This window comes from Cavia porcellus, unplaced genomic scaffold (assembly GCF_034190915.1).
Source record: "Cavia porcellus strain 051 isolate PalLab524CR breed Dunkin Hartley unplaced genomic scaffold, mCavPor4.1 scaffold_13, whole genome shotgun sequence".
NCBI classification, from domain to species: Eukaryota; Metazoa; Chordata; class Mammalia; order Rodentia; family Caviidae; genus Cavia; species Cavia porcellus.
The window spans coordinates 17107827-17118509 of record NW_026947496.1 but is presented as its reverse complement, the minus strand read 5'-3'; the positions used below and the strand labels follow the sequence as shown (position 1 = coordinate 17118509).

The 10683-nt window shown below is 35.6% G+C and overlaps 1 long non-coding RNA gene across 3 annotated transcripts in view; it reads right to left on the bottom strand.

Annotated features, from left to right (window-relative positions):
* Positions 1–2383: 2383 nt before the first annotated feature.
* Positions 2384–10683, bottom strand: part of LOC134478499 (uncharacterized) — a 45070-nt gene continuing 36770 nt past the window's right edge. For 2 of the 3 annotated variants that reach the window (XR_010051143.1, XR_010051144.1), the window contains 5 exons: positions 9813–10387; positions 8871–8975; positions 7434–7597; positions 6411–6593; positions 2384–2672 (listed from right to left, as the gene is read on the bottom strand). This is a non-coding gene — a long non-coding RNA (uncharacterized LOC134478499). The remainder of the gene's footprint in view (positions 2673–6410; positions 6594–7433; positions 7598–8870; positions 8976–9812; positions 10388–10683) is intronic. The other variant, XR_010051145.1, reaches the window with a different exon arrangement.

Genomic DNA, 10683 nt, shown 5'->3' with positions numbered 1-10683 from the left:
TGCCATCAAACCCAAGAGAACAAGAGAAAGTGTATACAGACCATTTGACTTAGCTCCTGTGAAACTGCAATAAATTGTTTCTATAAAAACTTTATTAGGTCCTAGGTATGTAGTAAATTCAGCATACAAGCATCTTGTTCTTACTGCAACCCTAAAGGATACTTATCTTTACTTTCATAACACAAATAATTACACTGAAAGATGTCAAGATATTTCATACACAAGGAACAAGTAGATTTTATTGCAAAACTCTACCTACTTAAGAAAAAGTAATAAACAATAGCAGAGGAGTCATAAAAGAGTTGATAAACATTTGCAAGGCTTATACGTCAGTATTTAAGGTAACAAAAAGTGCAAGTCAAATTAGCAGAGAATTCTGCCTTCCTACTTTTGGCAAGTCAGAGTTATATATACATCTAAGATCTACAATGTGATGTTCTGAGAAATGTATACATTATGAAGTAATTGCCCCAATCAAAATAATTAACATACCACATTCTCATGTAGTTGAGAGGTGTGTGTGTGTGTGTGTGTGTGTGTGTGTGTGTGTGTGTGTGCGCGTGTGTGTTTTCAACACATAGATGTTACTGGGATTCAGCTCAAAAAAGATCCTCTTTCATATGTTAAGTGCAAGTAATAAATTGCTACAACATTTAAGGGGAACAATTTGCTAACATATCTAGAAATGTTTTTAAAAGCCATGCTTTGAAAAAGTAAAAATAAACATGCATACTTTGAGTCAATAATTCCTTTTCTACATATTTTTCTTAAACACTAATCAAAGGAGTCAACAACCATTTATATACTAAGATGTTCAGTGTAATTCAATTTAGAATACAAGAAAGGGGTAAAATATAATCAAGCCAACTATAAAGTACATTACCACACTTACGAAATAAAAGCCTATGCAGTTCTTAAAGACGGTATGGGAGCAGACATTTGACAGATAGTGAAGCCAAAATATCAAGAGTTATTTTAACTGGTTACTGAAGTTAGACAAGAAGTTACTCTTATGTTCCATTTTACCTAATTTAGGGAGCAGAAGTATATTCATTTCCCAGAGATGTTTAACAATATACAACAAACTAGGTGATTTAAAGCTATAGAAATCTTTCTTACAGTTCTCAGGGCCAGAAGTTCAAAATTATCGGATAGGCCCAGCGTTCCTCAGTGCTTCTGAGGGACGGTCCTTCCTCGTCTCTTCTGTTTTCTGGAAACCTCAGGCATTCCTGGGTCAGTAGCAGCATCGCTCTTATCTCCACCTCTGATCCATTTGGCAATTCTCTGGGCTTTTGTGTCTTCATAGCTGTCTTGTTACAAGAACCTCCACTGCACTGAATTAGGAGTCCAGTTTACTCTGGTATAACTTTATCTTAACCTATTTCTATACCCTATTTCTATACAATTACCCTATTTCTATACAAATCACATTCTGAGGCACTAGGGTTAAAATTTCAACATACTTGGGATAGAGCATTCAGTTCAACCCATATTACGATGAAAAATATAAGATACAAAATAGAATCATATATCTTGGCCTCTAAATAGATGTAATAATTGATGTTGCCAAGAAATGTTCTCAACTGCTCCCTTCTCTTGCAGGATTGTCTTCCATGAATCTGGGTGGCAGCTAGCCCAGGTCCCAAAAGACAGCCTACTGCTTTTGTAAGAGTGTGGCACCCACAGTTGAGTGCGACTTGGCTAAATCTATGCCCTTGCTTTGTTTTAGTATGGATTCTTGCTACTTTTGCCTTTTAGACTTTGAATTCTCAACTACTTAAATGAGAAAGTAAGACCACGAGCTTTAATCACACAGCAAGAAAAGAGTCCCTACCTCTGCCTCTCACCTTTTCAAAGCATGGAAGATAACACACGTAGCTTGTGCCTATATGGTGTTGCAAACTTGTCTTATATATCACAGACACTTTTAGTAGCATAAACCCTTCGGACAGAGGGACCTTTTTTCTAATTAATTTCTCTCCCAGAGAAGCAAGAACATCTAAAGTTGTTCATAATCCATGCAAACCATTAGACTGGCACAGAATTTATAATGATCAAAATGCACATTATGGGTATTAGGGCTGTCGGGTCAACCCTATTAAAATGGAACTATTTTTGGCTAATGTGATGTGGATATTTTTCCATCATGTACAAAGCTCAAATGACCTGTATACTACCTTTGAAAATGTCAGGAATGATAGTCTGGGCTCCATGAGAATAACGGTAATGCTTTACAACACATTTAAGATCCAGTAAATGTCTTTTTCTTTGGAAAGCTTGGTGCATGAAAAGGCTTTCAAATAAATTGTCTTATGGAATCTTTTCATGGTGCTGGCGTTCAAAAGCAGTCAACAAATATCTGTAGACTACCTTTACCAAGTACAAAGTATATTAAAACATACAGTGAATGTTTAAAATTTTTAAATAATTTATTCCATTAAAAGGCACATTGGCATTTGTCCCCTTCAAAATACTCCCCCTTACTTCAAACACACTCACCTTATTGTTCTTTGGATTTGTTGAAGAACTTCTGGGAGTTGTTTAAACTGCTTGTCTTTAGTTGTTCAGTCATGGCTGCTTCAATGTCCTGATTCAGTTTTCTATACTTTTCACTGTGTCTTTGACTTTAGGGAAGAGCCAGAAGCCACACCATGCCAGGTTCAGGGAAGCAGCTGAATGAGGACACCCCAAAATGTTTTCATTTGACAGAAATTGCTGTGAATGTTAGCTCAAGGAGGGGAGATCAAAAAGTAAGGTGAATGTTTAAATGTTTAAAATTTAATACAGTAGAAGAAAATTGCCATTAACCTCCTTCAAAATACTCCCCCTCGCTTCAAACACACTCATCTCAGTGTTCTGGGCAATGTATCTTTTACTATAGTAAGTTTTCTTTAATTTAAACATTGACTGTGTTTGTCCCTCAGCCCTTAAAATCGGCACATATTCAATATAACAGACATAACAGTCAAGGAGCTTGTTTCTGCACGTAACACATTTTTCTTGTTAAATACTAAAACAATTATTTGCTGTTTATTGTGTTCTCCTCCTGAGGTGGCTTTGCTGTCACTATACCATTTTAGGTCATAGGACCCAGCTCACAGACTCTCAAGTGGCAATACTCACAAAACTGCAGACTTTCCTGTACTCTCTATGCTCAGAACTCCATCTCACTGATACACTGTTTCCTGCTACTTCTGCTGTCTTGGTTACCTTTTTCATCACTAAGATAAAATTCCTGACACCCAAATTAAATGAGGAAAGGTTTATTTAGCTCACAGTTCATAGAGGTTTCAGTCCACAGTTAGCTAGCTTCAAGGCATAATGACATATGACAAAGAGGTATCACATAGGAAAAAACCACTTCACTGAAGGCAAAAACAGAAAAAGCAACAAGAGACCTTAACAGTGTCTTTCTGCTCCTTTTATGTTATCCAGACTACTCAGGGCAGGTAGCACTCACACCCTTAATCCTAGCACCCTTGAGCCTAGCATTACATGAATCAATCCCAGTGTAACATACTCTAGATCCAATCACCTTTGAAAAAGCTCTACCTATGATTACATGAAGTTTGGGGGTGACACCTAGACACGAGTCATAACACCTGCCTCACTGGAATGCTCTAATATTCAGTGCATTGTGTCATTTCTGAAACAGGTCGTGCCATGTGAGTCTGTCTTTTTCCAAACCATTTATTTAAGAAGGACAACTCATTTTTGATACCTAGTAGAACAGAAAAAAAACCTAATTATCCACTTGTCTTTCATTCTCCACCTTCTTTTACAGAAATCATCATCATTTCCATATTATCAAGCGTAATTATTTGTATTGTAGATACGTTTCTGTTTTTATCCTTTGTATGCTCTATTTTCTCTTAAAGGGAATTATGCTTCCAATAATGGTATAAGAGGTATTTTTAGACCTAAAAAGTAAATTTGGAGATGTTTTTTCCTTGGCAATTGTTTCCAATTCAAGCATAGATTGCTGAGATAAACTAAGTTCTCAAGCCTTAAGAAGCTATGGGATAAAAATTAGAACTCAGGTTTTGAAAACTGACTGCGTCCTGGAAAACCACTGAGACTAGGCAAAATAGTGAATCAAAAATACAATGAAATTGAGTCCGTCTCTGGAAATATTGCAGTGCCTCAAAAGTGTATATAAATTCCATCTAAGGAAACATAGCACTACCCTAAAACTTAAATAAATTCCTGAAGTTTTCATAAACAATGTCTAGCACTCAGGACAAAACAACCAGGCATGAAACAGACAGGAAATAATTGAAGAAGAGGAAGAGGAAGGAGGAGGAGAAAGGAAAGGAGAGAAACAGCATATAATAGGTTCGGACTCACATGATTACTCCCCAAATTACTCCATTGTTTCAAAAATATTTTAACATAAATTTGTTTCATTTATATCACTAGCCCATTTTAGTTCATTTAAAAGAAAGTTATAATAGATTCGGACTCACATGATTACTCCCCAAATTACTCCATTGTTTCAAAGATATTTTAATATATACTAATTTGTTTCATTTATACCACTAGTCCATTTTAGTTCATTTAGAAGAAACTTTTGTGTCATCATCTGTTTCTTATTCATGAGAATTTTTTGCCTTGTACTCTGAGTAACTACTTGGATTGGATGATAATGATATACAATATATTAACTATTATTATTCTCTTATTATATGATTATGAAATTTGTTTCATTTTCTCATAAAATGAAAACCTTAAGAATTTTCAGAGTTGTAGAACCCTTCAAAAAAATTAATAAGCAACACATAGACTATTATTATTGAGAAGTACTGTTTACTATAAAAATAGTATGATTGGCGAGAAAAACAATTCTGTATCTCTAAATATGTGCTACACAAATCAGAAATATTTTTTGAAAAATGACTAAAGTGGGATTGCTGTGATTTCAAGGGCAGCTGGGCTACATAGTGAGTTCAAGACCAACCTGAAGTACATAGCAAGACCCCATTTCAAAAACAAACAAACCAAAAAAACAAATGAATGAACGAAAACTTTCTTTCTCACCATATGTGTTTTTTTCTCACCATAAACAAATTCAAATGCCTTCAAACCATGTCAAATTTTTGTTTGCTTCTTATTTGCTATAATTTGCTTAATATTTCTCAGGTTTTTTTTCCAGGGCAGGGGATAGAATCCAGGACCTTATGCCAAACCAGTGGTCTACGCCTGAGTTCCACCACCAGCCCATCATTTGTTTTTGTTTTTAATTTTATTTTTTTTTATCAATGCCTATTTCCAGTACATAATGTTTGTATTCATCTTAGGGAATGGGAACATATGTACACGGAACTGCTTCCTTTTGTCTCCCACTTGAGGTTCTTTCTCCTCCATCCTTCCTTTGTTCACAGGAATTCATTCTCATGTGCTTACAGAACCGGAGCATGGAGGTGAAGTTTCCAAGTCTTTGCATTTCTGAAAATGCACAACGCTTACTTCTAGCATCTTGTCTCTATTGTTCTGAAATTTTAGTGTGTCTGCTCCTGCTTTTTTCTTTACTTTATTTTTTGTAATTTTTCCAACTCATCACTTACTCTGAAAACTGATAATATTACAGCTTTCACCTCTTACATTACCCCTCATCATTCCCCCCTCTTCTCATTTTAAGAATTCTAATAAACAGATAATTGGACTACACTGAAAGAGTCTTTCAATCTCATGTTTTCTCAGTTTTGCCTTTCTTCATCTTTCTATTTCTACCATCACTTTTCTTTTTTCTTACTTATTATCATATTTCACTATTTAAAAATGCTTCTTTTCTAAATGCTCCTTTGGTGACACTACAGCATCTGTATTTTAAGAGTGTAGTATTTTCGCCTGTTATTTTGAATATAAAATGCAAACAGCAAGCGAATTTGCTCTTCTATTATCTCTTTTTCTTTTACTTATATTATTTGTCATCAATAGCATTTTTTCTTATTAGTGTTTATTCTTACTGCTGGTTTTCACGAAATTACCAGTCATCCTTGCTCGTCTAATATTTGTGAATGAAAAGTGTGTATTGTTTAACAGTAGAATGTGTGAGCTTTCTCTGCCATTCAATCAATGGCTGTCTGAGCCTATTATGAAATCTACTAGTGCTTCCTACCATAATAGTCTGAATATATTCTTCTGATAATGCTTTTAATTACACTCATTATATCACAGCCTTGTTTCTCCCTTATTCACCTAAACTAGCAACACAGTTTTCTTCAGTTTTTATGGCTAATGCCAAGAAAAAGAAATGAGTCATAGTAAAGAAAATCAATTTTAACAACTAACTAAAGAAAGAAAAAAGGATTGGGAAAAAAACTATACAATTTCTAGGATGTTTTCTAAATGTACTAGAATTAATGCTTTTAGAAAATTAAGGATAGTAAATTCCTTTTACACTGACTTACCTTAAGTTATTTCTCTCTCTTTATTGGAAGATACAATAATGGTTTAAATTATTATCATCTGTAATCTGTGTTGTCTTCTTAAGACGCTTCATTGGTCCTTGTGTTTTATGTTAAGAAAAAGACATTGATCAGTTCTCCTATTTCTGTTGCAAAGAGGAAATCGTGTGCCCAATAGATTGGCATCTAGAAGGATCAATAATCAGAAATCGGATCAGGACCCTCCAGGTTTGTGATAATATTTTTAAATTAGACACATGAGAAACAAAAATATTTTAAAAGCGTAGCATTGCCACATAATCTGATTCTACCATTGATTTTAATGTAAAACTATTTTCAAATACATTAAAATATAATTAGAAGATATCCCAAGGATATAGTTTTCCTAATCACACAAGTAATCTCCCTATCTGCCCCTCAGCAAATTTTTAGAGACCACAGATTATTTTTAATGGACTGTGTAAATAAACCATTTTTACAACCTCATAAAAGACTTTATGATCATAATGATGTACTTATCATTTCTTTTAAATTCCATTGAAATATTGCAGTTCATGAAGAGTAAGACACAAGAAAGGGGAGTGGGGAGAAGTAGGGGAGAGGGGTGGCGAGGAGGAGGGGAGGGAGAGAACCCACAAACACACTGTCCTTAGCCTGAGACCCCACAGCCTGCCCAGGGGAGCACCCATCTGCAGTACTTCTTAGGTCACCAGGTAAGCATCCCTAGGCCTGTCCCTTTCCACTCATGCTTTCCGAGCTTCAAAGAATGACGTTTCCCACTGGAAAACACTGAAGTCCTCTTTTTTAAAAAGGTGAGGGAGCCACAAAATAGATCTAGTTATAAGGGTAGACCTTAGTTTAGAACAATAGCTTTCAAACAATAAAGCATTGGAATCACCAGCAGGGTTCTTCAGATCATAGCTTGGTTATTTTATAAAACACAAGTTTAACTATAGACATGTTCACTTTAATGTTTCAAAAGTAGAGAGTTACTGACTTTATCCAGAAGATAGTTTCTTTACGTACTATTTCAGCAACACCCCAGTGACGGCTAACTGTGTTCCAGTGTTCAATTTGAAGAGCTGCATTTTATGTTCCTTGAAACTCTTTTGCAAGGTGAGTTGTTATAACAATAAACGAACTGAAAGACCAAAATAATTCTTGCTTTCAGAAAGCTTCCCAAATTACAGCTGATTATGAAAAAAGAAAATACTATATCAGAAAGCAAATATTAGATACTGTTTATTCATTTTATAAAAGGCAGAACCAATCTGAAAAAGTAATGGAGGATACATATTTTTACAACTCAGCAATCAATCAATTCCTTTATTTTTCTTGTGGAGATATGCACTGATTGTATAGTAAACAGTTGATTTTTGATATAATTAAATAGAATAGCAAAATACAATAAAATTACAATGAATAAAGAAAAACACACACTTAGATTGTTGCTTTCAAATTTCCCCCAAGTTTCTGACTCAACATATGTGAGGCAGGGTCCAAGATTTAGCATTTCTAATGTGTCATAGGATGCCACTGCTTCTGGTGGAAGGCCACATTACGGAAAGCAGGGTGTGAGGATTGTAAGTGTGACAGATACTGGCAACAGTTGAAAGATGGAGGAAGAGGAGAGGGAAGAGATGGAAAGGGGAGGAATGGAAGATGAAAAGAATTAAGATGTGTTACGTACATAAACACACTCCCCACAATGAAGGTAATCATTATGTAGAACAAGTATGTGCTAATCAAAATAAAGATCAAAAACTGGCAATTGAATTCCCTAAAGTAATAACAGATTTCTACCCAGTTGACCACTGGGTAGGCAGGTTGGGCGCTAGGGGAAAAGGTCAGATTTGGAGATTTGCATTTGGATGTCAACATATAAGAAATGTTTTATGTAAATGAAGTCAGGGTGATGGATTAGGTCATTCTGGTAAATACACACAGTGCTCAAAAACAGAAAAAGAAGAAAGCAAACTAATCTTACTGAATATTTTCTAGCCATATCTGTTTTTTGAACAAACACTAGAATTGCTTTCTATTTTTGGTTCAGTAGATCTAACGCCTTTTCACCCAGGATCTACAATGTGTAGTGCTCTTTGTAGATGAAACAGTGTTAACCAGTTATGTTAAGGACATCTTCGCACTATCAAATAATCATAGTTAGTAGTTCTGGTTGTTTCTTCTGTATTGAGCACTATGTTTTTACTTATTTTAGTACATGTTTACAATATATGATCTTAAATTCCTAAATTTTTTTTCTTAATTACTTATACTTTGAGTTTGCAATGCAAGAAAAATTATGTGATACTTAAGGTTATATGAATAATTCATTTCCCTTCACATTCTGGTTTCGAGTTATGACAAACACTATTCTAAAAACAAGTGTCAATCAACTTCCATTACTGTAAGAAATAGTTGAACTAATTAATTTATAAAGAGCAAAGGTTTATTTGGGCTCACAATTTTGGAAATTCAGTCCATAGTTGGTTGTCCTTCTTCCTCTGGACCGAGGGTAGGACAGCTCTTCGTGACAGAAGCATGAGGTTGAGCCAAACTCCTCACCTCCTGGGAAAGGTAGAAAAAAGAGGAAAACAGAGAAAAAGAGCTTAAGAGGGGCCTCACATCTCCTTCAAGGACACACATTCAAAAACCTAAACCTTCCCAGCATCTTTCTGGCTATTAAAGGTCCCACCAACTCCCAATAGCACTTTGCTGGGGACAAGCTTTTCACAGATGGGCCTTTGCGGACATTTTCAACCCAAAGAATAGGAAGCAGACATATAAATGTAATAGGTTATAAAGGCACATTTAGTGCTATGCAATATGTATTATTAATAATAATAATAATATCACCTCTTTTTTGCACATGAAGAAACCAGGAAACGGAGGAAATAACCTCCCCCAGCGGTGCCCTGCTGAGGGCCAGGGCTGGCTTTCCATTCAACCTGAGTTTCTCTCTTAGCTCTGCATTCTTAGTCATTACCCTGAACAGCTGCTCCATCTGAGTAACAACTATGTGATACATGCCACCAAAAAATTAAGGCCTGAAGCACACACGTGCCTTAAAAATAAAGCAAAGAAGCAAGTTGTCAAATTCCAGATGATTGATTGGCTTGTTCACTGTCACTGTTTTACACAATTAAGTGACACAGCAAACAGCAACAGTCAGCCAAGACCAAATACATAGGTTAATAAAACATAAAACACTTAGAATGGGACTTCACCTACTAGCTTATTTCAGTTGAACAAACAAACACATTATTTTACACTACTAGTGCAACACCCATTCAATCTGGGGTTCTCTGGAGCCCCTCAAAAGCAGAGCATGGAAATCCAGAGGCCACCATGGCACATACACCCTTCTGCCCACCCGACCTGAGCACTCTGTGGGGACCAGTTCACCTGTGTCCACTGCTCCCAAGAGGCCCCGGCTGCATCCAAGAAGAGGTTTATTAGCCTTTAAGGTTACTTTCTGTTTCTTTGTTTGATACCAGGATTGTTTTTCTACTGATCCATGAACACCATGGCTCCTTTCCAATATTTGTTGGCCTAGTGCTCCTGTGGGGTGAAATTTATCTCAAAGATCAGATGAGGCTGACTTTCTTCTGGAAACTCTGCAGATGGCTCTTGCTCCTAAGTATCTCTTCTTTTAAACATTATGATTCTGATCTCTCCTTATGTATCTCTTCTTTTAAACATTATGATTCTGACTAATAAGTTAGACTTGATTGGTAAATTGAGTCACTTGCTAAAGTCATTATTTTCCTTGCAAGATGAAGATGAAGTGTTTTGAGGATCTGGACCAAGCTTTACTTCTTTATACATCAAAGAGTTTTTAATACCCGGCTGAGTACAAGTTCTTCAGGTAATTGTAATGCCTTGGTTTTTCTGAAGTGGATGGATTTGGAGACATTGACTCTACTTCCTTTGATTTTGCCAAAAATTCAGAACCATAAAATGCCACCAAAGCCCAATCACTACGAGGAAAAATAAAATATCAATCTCTTATCAGTTCTAATACAATGTTTAAAATGATTAGACAGGAGAAACAAACACCACATACTATCATGAAACGAGCTTATAACAAATATATGATTTCTACATAATACTTGATATTATCCTAAGCATTTTCAAAAGGGAACTATTTTGCCAGATATGTGTATGCATAAGTAACCTAGAGAAGCTATTTTACTTTCCAAAGTAAAAGAGAAACCAAATAGACCTTTGTTAATCTATTTAATTCCAGCAGAATCGTAATCATGTTATGTCACTG